At 54.7% G+C, this 23,968-nt stretch overlaps 1 long non-coding RNA gene across 1 annotated transcript; it reads left to right on the top strand.

Moving 5' to 3' along the window:
* The first annotated feature begins 13,618 nt into the window (after positions 1-13,618).
* LOC148109305 (uncharacterized) lies at positions 13,619-21,089 on the top strand. Its single transcript, XR_015726183.1, has 3 exons — positions 13,619-19,442; positions 19,534-19,691; positions 20,309-21,089. It is a non-coding gene; the product is annotated as an uncharacterized LOC148109305 (long non-coding RNA).
* The last annotated feature ends 2,879 nt before the right edge of the window (positions 21,090-23,968 follow it).

Here is a 23,968-nt window from a genome sequence, read left to right as displayed (position 1 = left end):
ACATCAGAGCCTATAGTCAGCGCCTGGCGGGGGCTGCCCTGCTGTGTCTGGGGGTTGCCCGTGTTTGGAGTCAACTCACTGGGGAAGCATCCAGAAACATCCACAGGCTGATTGATCGGTCTTAGTGGTTTGCTCAAGTCCGTAGCCAGAGAGGTCCTGCTTGGCGGGGACGCGTGCCCGGCTTTGGGGGAAGCACCTCACCTCACGCGACAGGAGCCGCGGTCGCCACGGGATGAAAACAGTAGTTCCTGTAGTTAAACTTCATTTAAATTTTATTTGTATTTGTTTATTTCCTGTCAAATATCTTTTTAATTTGCCGCAGTTCAAACTGTTCGAGCTGTGGACGTTTTAGGACCTGGAGTCAGGCAGATCCGCAGTGTGTCTGTCTTCACACCTGGGAGTAAGGCGCCCTTGTAGGTGCATCTCAGAAAGACCGTAGGTGTGAGTGGGAGTCCCGACGGCGACATGGAAAAGGAGCGCCCCTTCTTCGCACACACACGTCTGCAGGACAAATCACGCTGGGCCGCGGAAATCCACACCAGCCACCTGATGGGCTGAACAACCTGAGAAAATGTTAGAAACCCATTTAATATGAAGATTGTACTTTTACACGTAATTTCGGCAAAAAGATCATTTATCAAAGATTGTCAGAGGCCCACGGTGGAGAGGATGTCAACTCTTTGGGTTAAGAGAGGTATTAATTAACTTTGAGATTTACGGGGTAGTTGGCAATGGCTGACATTTATTATCTACTATTTATTTTTAACAAGAATCTATGATTAATGGTTAACGTTCACTTAGCACGTCTTACAAGTGCTCCCCCAGAAATCTGATGCTCGGGACAATTCCTCGACGTAGATAAGGACACAGTTGTCTGCAGTCTGTACTTGAGAGCTAAAGACACTGCAGGAAAATTAACAGGTGGATTGCTGGTGTAGGGACTCGCCTGAGCTGATGGGGGGTGGGGGGCTCGTGACGGCAAACCAGCCCTTGTTGTTGGCGGTCACAGCTCAGAGCCACCACGTGAACTCCGGGCCTCATTCACGTCAGCGGCCTCCACAGCGGCCCTGGAGCTCCGTGAGCAAGCGGAAGGCTCTCGTTTCTGGAGGAAGCTCGGTCCCGGGGCTCAATCAGCCTGCGGAGCGGAGCCACGAGGCATGAGGCTGGCCCCAGGCTCTGGCCTCCTGAATGGATTTCAGTCCCACCACAGCCCTTAGAGCTTTCCCTGGCTGTTAAAATAAACCCGGCGGCTGTCGGGATCAGACCTTTTGCTACCACCACACTCTGAACGACCGATGCCAGGAGCGTGCACTGTATCTCTCGGTTTCCGTTGGTTTGTTGCCTTTTTCTTATTTAAAAACATTTTCTATTTTGAAGTGTTTCAAACCTGCAAATAATGCAGAAGTCCTGTACCGGTCCCTCGTGCGCACACCGTCTGGATCCAACACAGGTTAAGCCGCCGCGGTGTCTCCTTCCCACTCCCTCACTGACGCTGAGACCAGAGACCATCACCACGGAGAGCTCCGTGCAAACCTCCAGGCACTTCTAGACACGCAGGGGGCACAGCCGCCCCCAGCAGCTGCGACCCCAAGCCAGTCTTGCCTGTGCTGCTGACCAGGCCCAAACTGCTTAGACCACCCCACCCCCCATAATGGTGGGCATTGGGTTGTGCCAATGGGCCACCCAGTGGGCAAGAGCCACATAAGCACGTTTCCATCTTCCTGTCCAAGTGAGCAAGCATTTCTCTCTACAGGTATCGCCGTGTCTCTCCCAGGGGGGCCACGAGCGTCTTCTCCTGGCTGCAGCAAGTCCACGCAGATTTATCATCTTACTGTTAGGAAGGTTGGAGTCCACAGTGGGTCTCACTGGGCTCAACGCAGGTGTCAGCAGGGCAGGCTCCTTCCGGTGGCCCCAGGGGAGGACTGTCCCCTTGCTTCCAGCTTCTCGAGGCTGCAGGCAGTCCCTGCTTCAGCCCTGTCCTCTGTGCGCGGAGCCAGCACAGGCTGAGTCTTTCTCTCTGCCTTTGTCTAGTTTTCTCTCTTGGGCCCCTTCTTCCACACGTGTACATCCCTGTGATGACCTTGCCCCCCCCCCCCCCCCCGTAATCCAGGATAATCTCCCCATCTCAGGTCAGCTGACTAGCAGCCCTAACTTCCTCTGCAAACAGTAACTCCCCCTTTGCCAGGTAAGGCGCACTTCCCATTTCCTGCTCAGAGCTCCTGAAACCCTTGGAATTTCCTAAATGCTGAGGGTGACAGACGCATCTTTTGTAGTGTTAACGAGGTGACTTTTGGAAAGCCCCTAAGGGTGGGGGCAGGTTGCCAGGGGAAACAGTCACATGATTAGAGGCTCTGAAGTTTCAGTCCCACCCCCTGACCTTGGGGGGATGGGAGGGGCTGGAGGTTGGGGTCAATCACCAATGGTCATGATTTCATCAATCAGGCCTGTGCAATGAAGCCTCCATGAAAACCCGCAAGTACGGGGTTTGGAGAGCTTCTGGTCTGTGAACATGTGGGGATTTGAGGAGAGTGGCACCCCTGGAGAGGGTGTGGACCCTCCTTCCCCATACCTGCCCTGCATGTGTCTCCGTGGGGCTGTTCCTGAGTCACGTTCTTTCATAAGGAACCAGGGGCTTCTCTGAGTTCTGTGAGCCACTCTAGCAAATTGAACCCAAGAAGGAGGTTGTGGGAACGTGCCATCTGTAGCTGATGGGGTCAGAGGCACAGGTGGCTTGAGATCGGCACCTCCAGTGGGGGACAGTCCAGTGGGACGGAGCCACTAGCTTGCGGAGCCTGACGGTCTCTCAGGGTAGTAATGTCAGAACTGAGTTGTAGTCAATCTTTAAAAGTTATTTTAGTAGCAAAATGAGTTTATTCAGGAATAGCAGAGGATTCAGGACAAGCAAACTATGGCGGACCACAGGCAAGTCCAAAGAGACAAAGGGAAGGTCGGCTTTCTTTAGGTTTTAGGAGGACATGGGGGAAGGTTGTTTTATAGAAAATTTCACCAGAGAAGAGCAAGAGTCTGAGGTTGTGGTGGTTCCTCGGGGGCCGCTGGTGGTAGTAAGTGCGTTGTTGCTCAGGAAGAGACCTTCTTCTGTTGTCTCAGAAGTGGAGATACATTCCTGGGTGAAAAGCAAACTCCCTCGCCAAGGTAAGATTACCTTCCGTCTGCCTGCGGTTTGGAGGCCCCTGCGACTGGCCCGGCGTGAGAGCCCCCCCCCCCCCCCGGAGCTTTAGGTAAAGTGTCCTTCACTCACTTTCGCACGTTGACTCCTCGACTCAGGATGCCCAGCTGGGATCTGGGGAATGGCTTGTCAGTGGCACGGGGCCCCCACACCAGAACCTAAGTAGTTAACATTTTCACAGCCTCTGGGAATCCCCAGGGGAGTCATGAGAGCCGCCAGGAGTGAGCGCTGGAGAGGAAGGCTGGCCTCTCGGGGGAGGGATGCCAGCACCCCCTTTCCTGGGCCGGAGACGGTTACCCTGAACTCCCACCTCCGCGGGCACCCAGATCCTGTGTGCCCTCCGTGCGAAGGGGGAGGCCAGGAGCAGAGTAGACACACGGGAGCCCCCTCTGTCCACACACGCTCCACGGCCCCGTGGACTGAGCACGAGGCCACGGACAGGACTGTGAAGCATCCCAGCACAACAGTGGAGCGCTGAGCCACCTGGACAGGCCATGTGCCTGTGAGGGGTGTCCTGGCTCTGGCCTCACCCGTTACCTCTGTGACAGCCTCCCCAAGCAGGGCTGGGCCTGGGGCCACAAAGGGGTATGAAGAAAGGAGCATTAGGTAACAGAGTTTTTGCTGTGTGGAAGGAAAGGTTTCTGGGGGGAATTGGAGAAAAAGTTGACGTAAAAGAGAAAAGGTGTCTCCCTAACATTTAAATACTGAGTACAAATCCTAATCTTGCATTTGGGGTGTGTTTTCCCAGCATCACTGCACTTTCTGGGAGCCCCAGGGCCATAAAAACAGCAACCAGACACAGAGCCAAGAGGTCAGGGAGCACTCGTGTTCCATTTCAAAGAAAGTCCTGACGACTCACAATTGTTGAGTAACTTTTGGTAGATATGCTATTTTTAAGTTAAAAAAATATTCTATTCTCACTTGCATATACACACATGCTACTGCAAAATGGTGTGAAATTTTAATATTTTTTGAGATCCTTGTTTTACTCTAATTTAATCTGTGAATATGACGAAATCACAACAATAACGTGTCGGCGGCTAAACCAAGCACACGTTCATGGAACGAACAGTATTGGTGATGAAGGTTTTTCAAGTTCACACTTTAAACCTTTTTACTGTGGAAAGTTTTAGGCATAAAACTTCTGAAATGCCCATCCCAGAGTTTCAAACCGTGTCAGTTCACGACCCTCCACTCCTCTGCCTGACCCTCATTCCCACCACCACCCAGAGCAGGGGTTTTTGCAAAGTACAGACATGAAATTGTTACGATTTCTTTAATGCATTGCTGGAATCAGGTTGCTAATATTCTATTTAGGGTTGTATCTTGTGTTCATAAAAGAGATCGGTCTGTAAAATTATCTCCTTAAACAGGCATATTTGGCTTTCTTACCGAAGCTCTGCCAGCTCATAGAAGGTGCTACGAAGGTTTCCGCCTTGTTAGATTCTGATACCCAAGTGTGAGCGTCAGGAATCACCTGTTCGTTCAAGGTTCGGTAGACCTACCGTGTAACTGTCTGGGAGGTTTTGTGGACTGTGCACATTTATTCCTTGCTTGTAAGTCTCATCGTATTCCCATAACTTATGAGCCATTTGCCAATCTGTACTCTGCTAGGACCTTTCCCTTTTCCCCTGAGTTTTAAAGCGTGGTCACAGAAATCTGCTCCTGGTTTCCCCGTACGCGTTGAGCTATCAGTGCCGTGCGCATGGCTGCATTGTTTCATTCGTGTTACGATTTCCTCCCGCTCTCCCCGGGTTCTATCCCTGGTCTGCTTGCTGGAAGTGTAGCTGCATTACTCATGTTACCAAATACAGTTTCTCTTTCTAACGTTGTTGTCTGGCCAATGTCCCCGGAGGTCCATTAATATGATCCAGCTTTCCAGCACTGTGCTCCCGATGTCCCTCTTACCCCACTTCACCCACGCCTACTCTCAGGTCTGCTCTCCCCTTCCTTGTGTCTCCTTCAGGGTCAAGCCGTGGCCGCGAGTGGTGTGCTGGGCGGACAGGCTCTCAGTCGCACGACCACACTAGTGAAGGCCTTCCGCCTGGATCTGCAGAGTTCCGCGGGCGCTAAGAGGTGAATGTTCGCTGTCTCCAGTGTTCTTTCTGCTCCGACTTGTCAGTGATTTTAGTCTGTCTGTAGAAACTTCCAAACAGAAGGGGGTCTTGTGAGTTGTCTCTTAGTTGTTCATTCCTGATTCACTGCGAGGTCGGAGGACCTAGACGACGTGTTGACAATTCTTTTGGTCTTGCCGTTCGTGCTTCCTGTTTGTTTAGATTCATCACGCCCTCCTGGGGTCAGTTTTTGGGTGCTTGTCGTTGCCGGCAGGGCTGCACCTGTGTCCGCGAAGAAGTGGGACCTCCGAATCCTCTGTGCCACATTATCGGCCTCGGTCTCCGACAGAGCCGTGTCGGGAGGTCTCGCGCAGGGCAGACGGGGTTTGCCGACCCGTCGTGTGGATCTTGCTGCCGTGTGCGGCTGAAGACCGACGTGTCAGGTCTACACGTCTGGGCGCTTTGCTTTCCTGGTGGGTGGTTCTCTGCGGCATCACTCGCGGGCCGCCTGCGTCCCCGGTGACACCTCTTTCTATACGATCTGTGGGGCCCATCGTGCGTCACAAGCCCAGTGTGCCTCGCGTTTTCCTCCCAGATCTGTTTATGTCCTTCGCTTTCCACCCGTCTCTGATAATGAATTTTAGGTGCTTTCTCGTCCTCACATTGCGATGGCAAGTTAGACTCATTTACAGTTATTGAGCTTGTTTGAATTTGTTTCCAATATCTTACTTTATGTTTGCTATTTACTATACTTTTTGTTTTAGCCCATAATAGTGCGATTTTACTTTTCAAAATTTCCTTTCATTCTGTGCACTAGTTGGAAGGCATAGATTTTAAAATACAATTTTTCTTATCTCGGTGGTCGTTCTTCATACTCTGCTGCAGAGAAGGACGTCTGAATCCACCAACTACTCCGTCCTGCCCTGTGATGCAGGACCACGGAACGCGCTCGCCCCGTGCACTGCGACCAGCTGGCAACGTGCTCCGTCCCCTGCGTAGCTCCAGCTTGTCGAGCCCCTCGGCCAGCGTCACGACGGCCGCGTGTCCTTCGCGGTCGTCTCTGGAACCGCATTTACAACTGGGACCAACGTCTCTCCTGCAACTCTCTCTTTTCTTTTAGTTTCATTTTTTTTTTCTTCCTAAAGAACAACTTTTAGAAGTTCTTCCGGGTGGGCTGATGGTCTTGTGCTGTGCCTGAAATTATCTTTATTTTGCGGTCACCCTGAAATGGTGCCTCGCCTGGGAAGAGCCTTGGGCAGACGACGGCATCCGTGAGACACTGGCCGCCATCTCCCGGGCTCCTGGTTTCCATGGCCCCAGCTCATTAGTCTTATGTTACAGGTGAACATGTCTTCCAATCAAAAGCATCTTATAATTGTGTAAAATAATAACACTCCTCAGCCTTAATGAAATGTGGCTTTCCTGACCGACACTCTGTCTGGCCTACCTTTCTGTCGTAGGGAATCTCTCCCTCCCTCTCTCACCCTCCGTCTCTCTCATCTTTGTAAAGATTTCTTTCCTTTTCCTTCCTTCCTTCCTTCCTTCCTTCCTTCCTTCCTTCCTTCCTTCCTTTCATTCTTCTCACAATTCATATTTTCCTAAGACCTCTGCTATATATTTAAGTCTATAAAATGTTTTCCTCCAGAAATCCTATGTGTTTTCAGCAGCTCATTCTGCCTTTGCAAGAGCGTTACCATGTTCAGCCAGCCACATGTCTCAGCTTTGGCACGGATGACATTTGGGGCTGCACGATTCTCTGCGGGCAGGACCGTCTTGTGCATTTCGGGATATCCCGCCGCATCCCTGGCTCCACTCCCAGATGCCACTGCCCTCCCACAGCTGGCCCTTCCCAGGGTGCGGACTCACCCGGAGGTCCACGGCACTAGACCATGGCCGCGTTTGTGCTTGTGGAGGCAGGGCACGTGTGCCGGGATGGAGTCCACGTCCTGTGTGGGGACTCCTGGGAGTACATTGCTGTCCCGTCACGGGTGCTTACTTAGTGCGCGTTCTCCGGCGCTGACGCGGGCCGTACTCATGTGCAAGAATCCATTTGTGGGAAGAGCATTTCCAGAGACCGAGCTTCCCTTGGCTTTTGGCATCCCTGCCTTCTGCTCGTGACCAGCGGTTTCCAGTTTCCAAAAACGGAGTGAGAAGTCAAAGTAAAATGCACTTTCAAATGTCTTCTTCCACCCTAATTCCTATGAGAAAATTCTCCCACTTGTAACAAGGACTTTGTGGGGCGACTGTCCTGGTTGTGCTGTTAGGTTTCCTCCTTCTTCGTCCACGTTTGAACCTCGGCCGCACCACCAACAGGGTCATACTCTGAGATGCAGGACCTCGGAGAGCCTCCGCCCAGCCGTCAGCCTCCACAGAAGAGGTGTGGAGGGCCAGATGCAGCCATGGCCACGGAGTGGAGCAGAAGCACCAGCCGGCCCTCCCAGCTCCCAGGCCAGGGCCGCCCCTGCCACACGCCGGCGTGAGCCAGGGCTCAGTGCAGGTGGACCGGCTTTCTGGAGGTCAGCCTCGCTGGTCTGCAGGCTGGCATTTTCAATCTGCAAACAGGGAAAGGCACTTACTTTCGGACGTACCAGATGCATCCAAATCAAGGATATGATATGCAGAAATTGGTTCAGGATGAAAAAACACGTTATAACCAAAATCCAGAAGGAAACAAACACAATGGAAATCAAGTCTGAAGGCAGTTATTATCTCTACCTGTGTCTCTCCATGAGTCTGTCTCTAACCACCTCAATCAGGAAGGCCAGAGTGTTGGGGCGCCTGGGTGGCTCAGTGGTTAAGCGTCTGCCTTCGGCTCAGGGCGTGATCCCGGCGTTCTGGGATCGAGCCCCGCATCAGGCTCTTCCACTGGGAGCCTGCTTCTTCCTCTCCCACTCCCCCTGCTTGTGTTCCCTCTCTCGCTGGCTGTCTCTCTATCGAATGAATAAATAAAATCTTAAAAAAAAAAAAAAAGGAAGGCCAGAATGTTGAGACTTCACTTGAGACCCTCCCTGAGGTCAGCCCGTGCCCCTCAGTTCAAAGGTCACCGTCAGCAAGGCTGGACTCCCTCACCACATGCGTTTCCAGGGAGGCTGTGTTTATGGCAAACAGAGGATGGGAACTGGGGATGATGGATGTGTTTACTCACCACCCCATCCTCTCCTGCCCTGCGGGTGGAGGTCACAGCTGCGAAGCGGATTTCATTACGGCCCCTCCCTGTGGTGACCATCCCGTCCCTACGCTCCCTTCCCACCCACCCAAGTCACGTCCTGGCACCATTTGTCCTGGGAGCCCTCCTGGGCGAGCCGTGTGGGAAGGCCAGGATTCGGACGCCTGTCTGTGATCCTCGGGCCTCAGGTTGGAAGACACAAAGGTGTCCTCCTCCCATCGGATGCTGACCTGGGGCCAGGCAGCAAGCAGCACTGAATTGACCCTCTTCAGGAAGAAATGTCCCTGCATCAGGTAGGGCGTAGGGGACAAGAGGAGGGGGAAGGACTGGGCACCAGGGTCGGGTGGCGGCTGGGCCACACGGCGGGGTCCGGGGTCATCTCTGGGCTGTTCTCAAACAGCCAGGAACGGCTCCAGTGGCCGACAGCTGTGTGCAAGTCTACGCCAGGGACCCACCCACGGCACTTACAAAAACAAGTTTGTTAAGCCAAATGCATGATGTTTTAAGAAAACCATCTCCTGGCGGCGATTATCTGCCCGGTAAGACTCCTGACAGGCGTACTGCGGTGCTGACGGCCCCCGTGCTCCCGCGCGTTCTTCCCCCCGCCTTCTCCCGCACCAGCCTCGCCCTGGGCAGCGGCTTTGCTTGTAACTTCCAAAGCAGGATTTGAAAATTTGGGGTGGGACAGAGGTTATCAGAGGTGGGCTGTGTCTCGGAGACAGAGCCTCAGGGAGGAGGGGGCCAGAACTCAGCTCGTGCGTGTGACCCCCGCCCGCGAGGGACGGGCAGGTGGACCCCACACAGGACGGGGTCGAAGAGAAGCGGGACCACCAGCGCGGACGGTGCCCTGGGAGCTGGGCGGTGCTGATAGAACCGTGAAAAGACAGCGGGTCTGCCGTCCAGGAATGATGAGCGTTATCCCGCACCCTGGCCACCCCCTCCCCCCGGGTCCACGCATACAAGCGTGTTGCCGGGTATTTATCATTTGTACAACGAAAACAACAACACGCTTGCAGGACAGTTTAGCCTCCACAACAAAGAAGGTTTCCAGTGTTGCGTCAAAGACGAGGTTTTAGAAGCCCGGCCTCGTCCTTCGGATCAATCAACAGGGAGGTGCCTGCTGTAAGCAGAGGCGCCCTTGCCTGTGCCTCACACTGAGGGCCCCAAGGGCCCTGCGGGGGCTGCCGCTGTCATGGTCCCTGCAGGGAGCTTTGAAGTGGCAGCCGCGTCTGAAAGGCCCACCTGTGTTCTGCCTGGTTGTTTTCAGAGCCGGCTGGGCAAGAGATCCGTCTAGATACAGCGCCAAGATCGGTAGGCATGCCTGCTTCACTTCCTAAGTAATTCAAAACAGTCGGGAGGCACGGTTTCGGCTGGGGGAGGCTCTGAAGGACACGAGACGCTAACACCAGCCAAGCAGCTTGCTTTCACTCTCCGTCCATAGCGCCTGCTCCTTGAGGACGGACGTCACCTGCCTCCACAAAACACAACATTTCTTACGTGTGAGGAGCCCACCCTTCGGGACGTTCTCTCATCCAGGGAGGACCCAGCAAACTGCATCCTATGCTTAGTTCACATTTCTGCACGTGGCCCAAGCGGTGTTGGAGCTCTGGAACTTTCTCCACAGACACTGAACGGTCCCATCCAGTCGGCGGAGACCTCAGTTCCTTGTCAGAAGAGCTCCTCCTGTCCGTTCTCAGGCCCCGGGCAGGGGGCTCTGCGATGGACATCTGTCCCTTTCCTGGTCATCCTGCATCTTCCCCACTGCGCACTCTGGGGACCCCACTGGGGTGGGGGTGTTAACGGGCGGTACCATCTCCTGTGACGAGGACAGAGGGGCTGGACACATGACCCGGGTGTGGCTGGTCACATGGGCCTCCCCAGGACATGGGCCCCCAGCAAGCAACCCCACACCAGGTGTGGCCGGGACAAGAGGCGTTCTGTTCTGTCATCTCTGATTCGTGGGCCTTATGAAGAAAAAGGAACTTAGCAAGATGAGAATCAGCACACATTTCAGCCAAAGTTATGCAACATTAGGAATGTCAATTAATAACATAGAGACCAGTGAAATGTGCCCCAGATGTCCGTGTAACCGACAAGTTAACAGGCTTGGCCTCAGTGTGGCATGGACACTCAGACAGATGATTCAGACACTACAAAGTTAATTCAGCTAGGACAGCAAAGGTGAGCCAAGCAAATACAAGAAATAACAGTAAAACAGAGAGTCACCTGCCAAAACCCAGCAGTAACTAGATAGAAGCTTCATTTCTTTACACAGCTCCTATTCATGGTTTCAAAAGCAAAGTCTAAAGTTATTTTGAAAGCGTCTGGAGGACATAACATGACACAGATCTTTGGAGATTGTGCTGACATTCAAGGGTGGAGAAAAGCCAGAGTGAACGGTCAGTTGAGGAGCTCGATTCACTGATGGGTTTACTTCATGGTAATCTGTCAAATGTGCCTTAACCCTGACTGCATGGCCTTTCAAATTAGGGGCTCATGATATCCTGATAAAAAAGCTTGGAAATGTTTCCAAATTTTCTGCCATTTGGACACGGGAAAGCCCCCACTAACCTTGACCCATGTCATCCCTTCATGTCACGTGCCCACTGACTTCACATCCCCTTGTTATCCCGGCCCTGGAGGCTCTCGGAATGGAAGGAAAACACCCAGCAGTTCTTCCTACAGTGACCCCTAGGGTCTAACCATAGTCACAGAGAGCAAGAAGGGGCCCCGGGGATTGTGTCATAGGGGCCCCAGGGACGGCGGGGCCCCCAGGACGGGAGCAGCTGTGAAAGCCCCTCATCCTTTGGAGTGTTTGCACTTAAAACCACACCGTAAGGAGAAGAAAGGTCACGCATGATGCCAGCCATCAGACTCAGCTTCGCAGCAAGTGGCTGTCTGCAGCATCGCCCGTCCTTGTGTCCCAGGCACGCTGCCCCTCCCCCACGCGCGGTGGCCTGCTCCCACAGTAGAGATGGTTCCGGGCACCTGTGGTGTAAATGCAGCTGGGCGGGTCTGAGGCAGAGTCGGCTGCTGTAGAAGTAACATGTGGGACGGGGGCTTCAGCTCGGGGTCCCCAGACCTAGTGTCCTGCCCCTGTTTGCAGGCCCTGCCTGATTTTGACTCTTGCAGAGATTAAGATTTCCAAAGGTAACAGTCGATTAAGCAGGATCGGGTTTACCCATTATATAGGTTAAAGATTAAACCAGACCCAGCAGGACAAACATTCTGTACAGGAGTCATTGGCCACACAGTGGGGGGGTCTTCACATGCTTCCAGCAGGGTGCCTGCACACTGCTGGCCATCCTGTCCACTCCCAGAAGACAGGGAAAGGAACAGGCCTGTCTTCTTCACCCTTGATGTCAGGGAGGGCAGTGGCACTCTCCCAGGAGAGCCGTGTTGGTGGGGCTTTTGATGTGAGAGTGTCCTTGTTCTCTGCTCTGCATGGAGCTCAGCCATCAGAGCCGGGAGGGCTGACCTGCCCTGTGCCCAGACCAGACTCCTTCACCCACCCGGGATGCTGGCTGGGAGACGGCAAGAGCTGAGAGAGCTCCTGGAGAGCCCACCCCCAAAGGGCCTCCCCCACTGCCCAGGACCAGGGTGCGGAGCCAAGACCGTCACGGAGGGGAGAGAGAGGAATCCAGTCCGGCGCTTCTTCTCCCTTTGGACTCACAGAGACGGTTGGAGGAAAACAAAATCCGAGAGAACGAGTTCCAAGCTGAAGGACACACAGAAAGGGGGAAGGGCAGCAGCAGGGGCCCCAGGGCCAGGCTCCCAGGGCTGTGACCCCCGCCGCATCCGATGCCCCACTCAACCGGGGCCGAGGCCTGGGGACACTGAGTGGGGACCCCTGCATGCCCACCCAGCAGCCCCTTGTCTGGTGCATCAAAGAAGAAAACTTTTACTCCTGTTTTTCATGGGAGAACAAAAAGCAATCCAAGTTACAGAATGCACACGGACTGAACCATTGGAGAAGCAGCAGTGGGACGTCCTTATTCCAGATCCAAGGTGGGGGGTCCCCCAGCCCCAGGCACAGGCCCGGGCATCCGCCCAGGGCAGCTCAGCAGGGCACAGCACCTTGAAAGCGGTTCCAGCCTCCCCTTTTATGGTTCCAAAATCCGTCCCCAGGGAGTATTCGTTCAGGCAAAAGACGGTGGATATTGGCTCAATAGTTTGGGGGAAAGATGAGAACAAATAGAGCCAATGTCCTGGGAATCGCACACCGCATTCAGCGGTTGCAGGCAGGCCCCCGGAGAAAGGAGTTGTAATTGCAAAAATGTCTGAACTGTTATTATATAAATAAGGGATTTCCAGGAACTATCTTCTTCCTCTTAAGAAGCTGCACAGACTTGCTAATTTGACAGAGAAGCCTCGTCTGGAGGCTTATTACACACTTCTTAAGGGGCTGCAGCTTTTCCAGAAATTCAACCTGAAATTTCTCATCACCCTACTCCAGTCGGCATGTAATAAATACCAAATTTCACCCGAGACACTAAGACGAGTGAAGTTAAGCTTTGTGCGCAGGGAGTTCTAATAACACGTGCACACAATCGATGGGACATTTTTGTGGCAGAAAGGGCTGAGGGCACTGGCCACACGCACTCTCGCCCTGACCTCGGGGCCCATCCCCGCCGCAGGTAGGTGCTGTCCCCGTGACAGAGGGTGTGCGTTTCAGCAGCAAGCACAGCGGTTCTTTGTAGCTGGGCCTCTTACCCAGGCAAGGACGCACCTTCTCTGGAATGGCGCATGTCCAGCAAGGAAGACCACTGGTGGCTTCCAAAGGAGAGCAGAGCATCTCAGAGCCGCGCCCCGGAGGGCGACTCACACGCACTCACCCCCGCGCGGCCCTAAGAAGGTTTTAGCACGAGAATCCTCACGTGGAGACGGCCACTGCGGCCAAGCACGGGGGCTGAAGAGCAGAAATGCAGGCATTTGGTCACTCACCCTCAACCGGCAGCCCCTGCAGGCGCTCCTGGTGTCACCCTCTGCCCCCGCCCCACGTGCGCCCACCGCCTGCCCACCGCCCGGACTCCCCAGCCATCCTCTTGCCTGTCCTTCCACAGGGTCTCGCATGCGTCTGCAGAGACACAGCAGTGTGGGGACAGGCCCCCTCACCCCAACTCCAGTCCACACCCCTTTCCGGCTCGAGCGCGGGGCCCCCAGGGCGCTCCCATCGGCTGTGCTCCAGATGGCGGGTGGGTCCACAGCTTGGCCAACGCTACCATGGGTCCTTCTACTGTCAGACACGCTGGTGGGTGTGAAGGGCCCTCTTGTTCGGTTTCAGTTTGCATCTCCTGAATGATCAATCAAGTCGGGTGCTTTTTCCTGTGTATTGGCTGTTGGGACGCTCTCCGATGGTAGCACCCAAGGCTTTCCTGAGGGCAGGCCGCGGCCAGCACTTTCTCAGGTCTGTACAGTCATCCACGAAGGAGCCAGCAGCTGCGGCCAACGCCCCTCCCACAACACAGGGACCCGAGACTCCCATGCCGCGCCACAGCCCCCGACCCGATGCGCTCCCGCCGTGGCTCCTGCGGCCGAAGGCGCTAGTGTGTCAGGACGTGAGGACCCTTCCAGAGTCCCAACTAATGAGCATTTGCTGCCCCCAACAAAAAGACGGAAAAGCAACAAAGCCCAGAACAGTTTTCCTTAAAGTGCAGGGAAGCCGTGGGTGTTTAACAGAGGAGATACTTGGGAAAGAATGTGGGCCCGATATTTGCCTTTCCTCCATTTGCTGTCACTCGAGGAGGGACACAGGGCTCACCACCGGGGCCTGGCCTGGCTCGGATAAGCCTGTGTCCAGGAGGCGCCCTGGGGGGAAGAACGCAGGCCTTCCTGATTCTTCCCATCCCATGGCATTTGGGGAAACCTAGCAGGCCTGGCAGCTAACAGATCTACCAGGGCCTGAGTAAGCTGGGAGGGCATAGTAACTGGGAAAATTAAGACAAAAAACCCAAACTGCCTCATCATGTTGGATTACTTTCCCATTCACTTGAGGTGGCAAGTTCTAGATGGTTTCCACAGACAAGTTCCTACAGGCCTCACCTTCTACGCGTTGGAATCGAGAGGCTTCCGACACTGGGGATGCTTAACGCAACCCATGGAGAGCCACGTCTGATCTCCCTGTGTGTCCCCGAAACCGTGGACGGGTGGAGATAATATCCAGAAGAGGAAAACATGCCAGTCCCAACGTTGTCCGACTCCTGCGTGGGCGCGGCTGGTGTGTGCTGTCCCGACAGTCTGTCCACTTCTGGTTCACTCCTCACCGCGCCCCCAGCGTTTTTAAACCCGCATCTTCCTTCCCTGTCATCCTGGGCGAGGGGCTCGCATTTGCATTCCCTCTGGGCTGTGGACGCAGAAGCTTCCAGTAACTCACAGCAGGAGACCCTCCTTCCCAGCCCCAGAGAGTGGAGGGAGCCTGAGTCCTCACGCCCGCGGGAGCTGTGGGAGAACCACAGAGCTGCTAATCCAAGAATCTGGATGATTAAGTTAAATCAAAAGGAATGTTGGGGAAGATGTTTTTATCTGAAGTTGCCTTGTTTTCTCACGTTGGCAGTTTCGGAGCCCCACGTCTTTCCTTTACAAAGTGGATTTAGCTTCTGTGTAATAAAACTTACCGACGGGATTGGATAAAGAATCCAGAAAAGTACAGTCACCCACTCAGTGGAATATTTCACGGGGTTATGATCGTTGCTCGAAGGGACTTAGAGGGTCACACGCACACCACCTGGACAATAGAAGTGTGCTCCCGTCCTCGGGGCGTGACTCAGAGGACCCGTCCCTTGTCCAAACGACAGGAGAATTCCCAGATCCCTCAGGGTCTGTCCGCAGAAGAGAGAAGGGCTGTTTCTAAAGTTGAGAACGGGGTCAGGGGGCCAGTGGGAAGTTCCAGTTTCTGAAGCTAAACAAACATTGGTTTTGGAACAAGAGATGCAAGTAGATGAGTTTATATATTAGGCTTTCTTCTTAATGTTGGCAGAGACGTACTCGGTTTTCCATTACAAGCCCTGGAGTGGCAGCAGCCTCGGAGAGCGGACACGTTGCTCCGGACATACCATACTCCCCCAGACGCAAGCATTTGGGTCCTGGTGCCCGTGAGCGAGCTTCGTCCTGGGGCGTTCGTGCCCTCCAACCAGGGGTTCCCTGTGCTGGAGGGGTCCCTGTGCTGGGGGTTTCCCTGTGCTCGGGGGTGGGGGCTGAAGGCCCCAGGGCTCTGCACACGGAGCTCGTGCCGGACCCAGAACTGCCCCTGCAGCCCCACCTGGCTCCCTGTCGTGTGCGACTCGAGATGGACCTTCACGGGGGCTGCGTGATGTCGGTCGGGCCCCAAAGCCTGAGCCGTAAGGACCAAAGACGGGAACACAGCGTCCGGACGATGCTGGCACAACTCGGCTTTAACAACAGGAACTTCCGTTGCCTGGGAAGCCAGGAGAGCTCAGCATCTGGGCTATTTCTCCCGTGTTTGTAGCCCAGGCCTGTGCGTTCCTGAAATGTTTCCAGTGCAAGGAAATGGCGGGCCCACATCACAGCACCGTAATTTGCTCAAGACATTTCTTAACAGATTTCTCTTTTTACCTTATACCTCACGGAACACACGTGCAACTTCAGGAGTTTACATAACCGCGGCATCCACGCACGAGCTGGCGTTAGGCACTGACAAGGCGCTGTGTTTACTCACCCCCAGAGGCCTCTTGGGAGGAACTAATAAGCCGGTACTCAGAAATATGAGGAAGTGCCGTGGGGGCTACAAGATGTTAGTATGTCTCAGGGACGGCAGAGAGCTTGCTGCCACCTGGTGACAGCAGACCTGTGACTCGCTAGCCCACGTGGCCCACAAAGCAGGGGGCTCGGCAGGGCATACCCTGCTGCACTGGGCCCAGGTTAATTTTTAAGACTTGTGTGAACTCTTACAGACTCCCGAGTAATAAATAAAATCTTGAGTTTTAATCATCCCCTGGGAGGGAGGTCACTGAAGGTCAAGAGGAATCAGGGAAAAGCCCTTCATGGGCCTGCAAATGTTTGTTCTAAATAAATATTTTAAAAGTCAAAGATCCTGAAAGCAGCAGTATGCCTCCATCTGGGGACCAATCAGCCTTTCCTTGTAAGGTTTATTAGGTGGGACGGGGACCGCTCCAGACTTCATCAAGGCGGGGAGACGGCAGCTAACGAGCCGGTCCCGGCGACAGACCACATGTGGTCGCACCGACTGCTTTCTCGAGAGTGAATTTCCTTGAAGAATATAGAAAAGGAGAATTTTCAGAAGGAAGCTTGACTTTTTAGGGGAGATGTTTTTGAGCTCGAGAAGGACTCCCAATTGTAGGGAAATTTATTTGAATTCGGCCTTGCGTCCTATGTTAGAGGACATTAACTTCGTGTTTGAACTGCCTTGTGCTGTGGGGGCAGTGGGGGTTTCTAAGTGCCCCCAGGCCTCCCGCCCCGCCTCCCGCGAGCCGTGAGATGATTCAGCCCTCGGCCTCGTCTGAGGACATCCTCGGCGTGGCGTCACGTGGCAGCAACTTCACCGTGGCCCGTGGCCCGTCCCGTCGTCTCCGCCTGTCCCACCACGGCAGCCGTGGTCCAGAAGCTCCAGGCAGGAAGGGAGCTCACCGTCGCCCATCGCCGGCTCCGATGGAGCGGCCGTCCTGACCTGCCCCGGCGCGAAGGCAGCCGTTCCCGGACCAGAGAGCCTGCTCCCCGGTGACCTGACGTTCCAGGTGCTGACCCGCAAAGCTCCGTGGTCCGAGCCATGTTCACGCTTCCTGCGGAGCTCCTCAGACCCAGGAGGAGAAACAGCAACTTTCTTCAAACACTTCCCCTGTTTTTGGAGTTTTACTACCGTAAATTAGAGCCGTCGGCCCTTCTAGCCGAGATCTCAATGTGTCTTTATAAACGTCCCCAAGAACATGAAGTTGTTGAGTATTTTTTAGTATAAGTGGAAACAGTGAAACGAAATTTCTAGTGAAGGTCAGTTTTGCATAACAAGAAGATGCAATCTGTATCTACGTGGGGACCAAGAGCAGACAAGGTGACGATGGTCACAGATGGGTCCGTGGACGGGGAAGCCCCCGCTGAGCTCACGGCCACTCGTAGCAACTTTCAGCAACGCGGTGCTCACGGCAATGAGAGCAGCAGCCCCGGGCGCAGAGAGCCCCCGGCCCCTCCGGGGTAACCGGCCACGCCAGGACCTGCTCCTGCTGGCACCCCGTCTCCTCCAGCCCCAGCACGCCCCCGGCACAGGCTCAGGTGACAGGCCTGGCCCCCCTCGCTGAGGGGTCTTCCAGGCTGGGGGGGATGCCCCAAGCCAGTGGCCGTCTAGCTGGAGTGGGAGAGACTCGAGGCAAGGGCTGGGCCCGAGAGCCAGGTCCTGATGTCTGTCTAACCCGTCAGAGCACAGGCCCATCCAGAGCGAAGGGGAAGGAGAGGGTCTGTCAGGACAGGCGACGGGCTCCCACTGGGGGAAAGACCCCCGGGAAGAAGCACCAGCCCCCCAGGCATGGGGGCAGGGAACAGAGGCTGCTCCCCCTGCTCAGCTGCACGGTCTCCCCTGCGATGACGGCGTCTCCCCTTCCTGCCCCCTCTGCCCCTTGCCCACGACAGCACCGGCAGCCACCTCTCAACACGACCTAACAAGTGTGCCATGCGCCCACTGGGAGCTTTCCTGTGCCGCCCGGGGCAGAACCTCCAGAGGGAAGCTGGCTGGCCCGGTCAGCGTCCAGCCCTGAGATGAGTGACAGGCAGGTGGGCAGTCTGGGTGGAAGGACCTCACTCCATCTCATCGAGTTAGTGGGCAAGAAGCGTCTCATGCTATTGGACATGGCTGTTTGGGGCAAGAAACTCTGGGGAAAGTATCACACAAATATTGAAATATCAGACAAAATAGAGGCATTGGTAGGATGTTATTAGTTATTAATCTTGTTTAGAATAGAGGAGTAACTTAAAATGTGTCAAATTCTTATAAGATAGAGTCCCAGCCTGGTGAGGCTAGGTGAGAAGTTAATGGTCTGAGCCAACCACCCGTGGTCCCCTGAGACAGCACCACAGCGGACGTGCCTCAGACCCGGGAGGGAGCCTCGTCCTCTGGATGGACAGCCCAGCGGGCTGCACTCCATGCCCACAGCCGGCCTGCAGGAACCAAAAGGCTTCCAACATTCCGGTGGGTTGTGCATTTGGGACTTCTTGGCTGAAAATCACATTTCAGTTTATCGTTCTTGAATCACCAACGTTGAAAGGTAAGAAAGTACCACTATGGAGTTGTGATGGGTGATGTTGGGTCAAATTGTCTGAGCCAGTGGATGCCCAGATGGCCAGTAAGGACTGGGAGGCTTTGTGAGGGTGTTTCCAGAAAAGATTAGCACTGGAATGGAAGATACATCCGTGTCTGTGGACCTCGTCCAATCCTTTGAGGGGCTGAATAGAACAAAAGACAGAGGAGGGGGGAAGTCTCTCCACTTGAGCTGAGACGTCCACTTCTCCTGACCACGGACATCAGTGCTCTGACCACCTGGCCTCCCGACAGACCAGGCCTGACACCGTGCTGCCCCCGTTCTCGGGCTCTGGGGCTCAGACTGGATCCCACCACGGGCAGAGGGCAGATCATGGTTCTTCTCAGCCTCCATAACCGTGAGCCAATTCCTATAACAAGTCTCCTCATGTGTCTGCTTACGTACATCTCTCTGGAAAATACAAGAAGAGCTCCATGTTGCCCATAAACCTACGAAGTGTAAACGTATAAATAACAATGTGTTAGTCCAAAGAACATTTTGGGAGCAGATATAATTAAATGGTTGTTCATGACTTTACAGTTGTCATCATCGCATGTTGCTTCTGTTCTTGTGTTTCTCTGGGTCTGTCACTAAATCCTCTCTTCTTCGCAGCAGAAAAGCAGTTCCAGAATGCGGGGAGGAGTCTCCAATCTTAGCACTGCTGGCGGTACGTGAGCGCGCTGCCTAATTGTGAGTGGGGTTCGCGCCATAACCGCCGCGAGGATTGACGTGTCGAGCAAAAGCGTCGAAACCCCGGCGTGTGCGGGCTGTGCTCGGTGCGTGGGGAACGCTCACTGCGCGATGGCTGCTGTTACTTTGTGTTTAGAAAGTGTGGCCTGAGGATGACAAGATTTCTCTGCTGTGTAGGATCCCCTTACCTTCCACCTACCGCCTGTGAGCATCCGATGACGTCGTGCGCGCACTTGCACCATGACCTCGGAGAATCAAAGAGCTCCCGCGCTGAGGCCTGGAACTCTTTAACCTGAATTCATCTGAATGGCCCTTGCCACGGAGGTGCCCCACCTGTAAGTATTTGTTGGTACTCCCGGTGCTCCGAGGGACTTGATCTGTGACGGCTCCAGGGGATCCTTCTCTCCATCACTCCTGCTGCCCCCTCCCACCACCCCGACATCACTCATGGCCTCCCAAAGTGCCCTCCTGCCTGGTGCGGGGCTTAGGTCACCATCCAGACACGGCCGGGAACTCTTTTCTAGAGAAGCGCTCAGGGTGGAATGCTGTCGCTGCCAGTGGGCCCGCCTGGAGAGGCGCAAAGGACAGCCTCGTGCCAGGGGGATTCCCGGCAGGCCTGCAGTGATGTTCTGCCTGGTGGACGATTTCCAGCCCGAGAGGCCACGTTCTTTGATTCAAACATACTCCAGAAAATTGGAGCTAGTAGGTGACAAAAAGACATGTGTTTGTGATGTATTTCAGAGCATTTTTGTTCATTTTCCAAATCCCTGACCCTGTCACATCAGGCAATGGGAAATAATCGAACCCAGGGTGATCGGTGGTGAGATACCCTCCTAGGAGGAGACTGGACAAAACGGAAAGCATAGAAATATGTTTTAGGTGAACCAGGAAGAGCTGGGGTTTGTCTGGTCTGTAGGGGCGGCTGTGATGTCTGATCTTCCTTTTCGATCAGGTCAGGACCCTCTAAACCTCGACTGACCAAACGAAGAGCCCTGGGCACCTGCATTCAACGGTACTTATCTGCAGCACTTTAAGTCCCTCACGATGGTTCAGAGCAACCAGGTAGCCCCGAAACCTAACAGAGGCAGACATTTCTTTCAACAAAGCGTCTTTCGCTGGGAGCAGGCACGGCCCCCGCGGTCTCCTGGGGGTGACTCTGTGGCCGCTCGGGTCAGGGATTCCTGAACAGAGCCCCGTGTCCTGGGCAAGCTGTGGGTCTGTGGTCAGAGGTCCGGGAGGGCGGGCGGTGCAGCCTGGTCCGGGCGCGAACACCCGGCTCACCTGGTGATGGAGAGCCCTGGGTTTGCACCCGGGACTGGGAGGGCGGCACGGGCACGTCCTCCCGCTGCTGCCGCGTTGATCTTCACCCGCGCAGTGCAGTTTATCCCCTCCTTGCTAGACCTGAAAACCCCCAACCATGTGTTGCCATGTTCTGGCCGTGAAACGGACTTGTTTCTAGACTCACACATCTTTTGCCTCTAAAACAGAGTCTGTGTTTCCATTCGCCGAAGCGCCCAAGGGACTTGTCCTGTGCGGCAGGGAATGAGCTCGTGCGGGGTCGGGGGACAGCTGCGGCAGGCAGGTCCCCCTCACCCTGCCCACGGCTGCTCACTGGTCGGCCTCCTTCCCCCCTGGGTTGCCCGAAGGGACAGGGGCACTTACTGAATGAAGCTATGACCCATTAAAGGCTTTAAAAGCACCAACCCCACTCTTGCCGATGGTTCTTTCCCTCAACCGCCAAGACTGTGAACCAGCCCAGACGTCTTCCTAATCTCTGTCCCAAAGTGTGCGTCTACCGTGAGCCTGACAACCTCCCCGAGCAGTACAGAGCATGTGGGTGGGGCAGGTTCTGGGAAGAAAATAAACCCTATTCCCTCAGTGTTGGGGGACGGCAGGCACCCCGCTGGCCCTGCCCCGGGGGCACATGTCCCTCTGGAGAGAGCCCCCGAGAGCTGGGGGCTGGGATAGCTTTGCTCTCCCCTCGCCCCATGTGGGTAAGCTTCACAAACAGAAGTGTTGGTCATGGTCACCGCTATTTCCACAGCAACACCCCATGATGTCTGCGACAGTCGACTTCCTAACCTCTACACTGGGTGACGTAAGACTCCTCGTTTCTGACTCCTGCTCAAAACTAAAAATGCAAAAGCAGGTACGTCTTTGCAGCTGTGTGTCATTTAATCCATTTGTTTATTCATTAAAGTCACTTACCCTGAAATGCATAATATGCTTCATTAGCCTAACCCAGCAGACCTGACCAAACCTCCTGTCAGCTTCCAGGTGCAGAATATGACGCAGGCAGCTGGGAACAGGGAGAGTGGAGTGACCAGGCCTCAGCATGGCAGAGGGCCCCACACCTGCAGACCTGACACATGGGACCTGCACCGTCCTGCAGCATCAGTGTCACCATGAGAATGCAGACTCTCTGTGGGCAGAGCCATATCCTCAACAGCACACCTGCCCCCCCAGCACACACCTGCCTCCCCAGCACACACCTACCCCCTAACACACACCTGCGCCTCAGCACACAGCTGCCCCCAGCACACACCTGCCCCCCAACACACCTGCCCCAAGCACACACCTGCCACCCCAGCACACACCTGCCCCATCTAACACACACCTGCCCCCCAACATACACCTGCGCCTTGGCACACACCTGCCCCCAGCACACACCTGCCCCCCCCAGCACACACCTGCCCCCAACACACCTGCCCCCAGCACACCTGCCCCCAACACACACCTGCCTCCCCAGCATACACCTGCCCCCAGCACACACCTGCCTCTTTAGCACACACCTGCCCCCAACACACCTGCCCCCAGCACACCTGCCCCCAACACACACCTGCCTCCCCAGCACACACCTGCCCCAGCACACACCTGCCTCTCTAGCACACACCTGCCCCCAACACACCTGCCTCCGTAGCACACGCCTGCCTCCCTAGCACACACCTGCCTCTCTAGCACACACCTGGCCTGTGGCAGACAACTGATGGGTACTTATGGAACACATGGATTAATAAGATAATGAGATTACGTACAAACATGTGTAGTAACTCAATAAACAACCAGGCAGGTTAGCGTCTGAGCGGTAACGAGCCAGCTCAGTCTGCACAGCGATATCTGTGCATTCTTTTCCTGACACAGACTTTGCCTAAGGAGAAAACAATGTTAAAACCCTTCTCCAGAAAGTCAATAACCAGCCCTCTGAAAATCACCACAGAGCCTCAGGCAAAGCTGCCTCTTATCGAAGAAGCTAGTTGGAAATCACTAAGCTCGGAAGGGCAGGGCAGGGCCAGGCACACGGTCCTCAGCGTGTGCTGATGAGACAAGGTCAGCAGGGCTGGAGGGCTACTGAGAACAGGGGACCGTCGTCCACAGACAGACACCGGGTGGCACGGTCGATGACCACAGGGCCATTGACAGTCTGCAAACGCCGGGCCGCTGCCCGACTCAAGTTCTCACTCGGCTCTGTGCTGGCCAGACTTCCAAGTAGGTTTGTTTGAGTTCTTTCAAAGAAAAAGCTAATGATCATTTCTACCCAAGCCCCAGACCCTGTGAGACCTGCTTCCAAGAATAACACATGAGGGTTCCAGCCCAGAAATCATTTAGAGATTCATGACCTATGCCCTACATGCGAATGTTTCTATTTGCTGCTTCATTATTTCCCAAATAGCGTTAACATTTTTCAAACTTTATATTTTTAACACAAAATATACTCAACACACTTTATTTGCCGTATTTACTGACATGACCATGAAATAGCAGGGGCATGCAGGCGTCAGAGGGGGCAGGGAGTTGCTTCTCAGGCCAGCACTTAGGGCTGCGGGCCTTACGTGTCTGTGGTCCTCGGACGGCACTGAGCCAGGATGCGGAAGCACGCGGACGGAGGGCTCTGAATCCCACCTGCCGCCCTAGGGGTCTCTGCGAGGCACGGTAGTGCCCACGCTTAACGGTGATCTCATCACCCGCCTTAACAACAACGGCTCCGCCAGGCCTGCGGCATTCTCGAATGCACTATAACTTGTTTTTGAAACGTGACAGCCGCGGGCGGGCAGTGACTCCGGCTCGGATGTGAACTGAATAAAGCCGCGGCCCCTGAGTTAACTTCCTGACCTTACCCAGAAGCGAGCCACGCACGAACTGCTTCACCTCCTGCCCCCGTCCCTCCATTTGCTGTGGGAGACCAGGACCTCTCCTTCCTCTGAGAGCCATTACGGTGGATCAGACTAATTGCAGAGCCCGTCATAAATCCAGCATGTAAGGTAAACAATACAGGAGACCCCCCATTAAACAAACGACCCAGAGAACTTTCACGGACCGGTGGGTAGGAAACGGAGACCAGTCTTTCCAGCGCCATGTCCTCGACCTCCGCACGAAGTTACAGCTCTGACCACGGTAACAGAAGTGATTGCTGTTTCAAGCATGTCTACTGTCTTGGTAAAAGAAGGAATCGAAAACTGACCCAGGTTGGTACCTGCCGGAGGTCTTTGCTTTTCAGACCAGCACCAACATTCCAGGGATCGATCATTTTCCCAGGGACACTTTCAGATTCACTAGAATATTTGGCCCCTTCGGTGACATTTTTTTCCCACGAATGAATGACAAAATGTCAGTG

Source organism: Ursus americanus, chromosome 11 (assembly GCF_024610735.1).
Source record: "Ursus americanus isolate L20-20 chromosome 11, mUrsAme1.1.p, whole genome shotgun sequence".
In the NCBI taxonomy this organism is placed as follows: domain Eukaryota; kingdom Metazoa; phylum Chordata; class Mammalia; order Carnivora; family Ursidae; genus Ursus; species Ursus americanus.
The sequence above is the reverse complement of the archived record's forward strand: the minus strand, read 5'-3'. Positions and strand labels throughout refer to the sequence as shown.